We start from the raw sequence: 390 nt of genomic DNA, 5'->3' as shown, positions 1-390 counted from the left end.
TTAGTCTGAATAATGGAGTTTGTTAAGATCACATGTATGTAGATTTACTTTTCTATACATAATACATGTTCAAGCTGCTTTTCTTTTATTTTGGCATTTTGTTGATTAAATTTGTTATTTATCCTAGTTCTTAATACCCAATAACCTAAAATATTATTTGATACCCTATTTTGGCCCATCCCAGTTCTGGCTAACCTGTCTTGATCTTCCCCAGCATGAGGTATGCCGGCTTGGCCTATCCCAGTACAGGATACCCAGAGCATGCTGGGTATCCTATTGAATGATCCAAGATTTACAATACCATGGAACTATATAGTTTAAACAATTTAGATCTATTTACTCAGTTATGATTTAGGGAAGCAATTCACAGTTTGCCTCCACTGCAAAACA

Source organism: Penaeus monodon, chromosome 32, assembly GCF_015228065.2.
Source record: "Penaeus monodon isolate SGIC_2016 chromosome 32, NSTDA_Pmon_1, whole genome shotgun sequence".
NCBI classification, from domain to species: domain Eukaryota; kingdom Metazoa; phylum Arthropoda; class Malacostraca; order Decapoda; family Penaeidae; genus Penaeus; species Penaeus monodon.
This window is presented reverse-complemented; position numbering follows the sequence as displayed.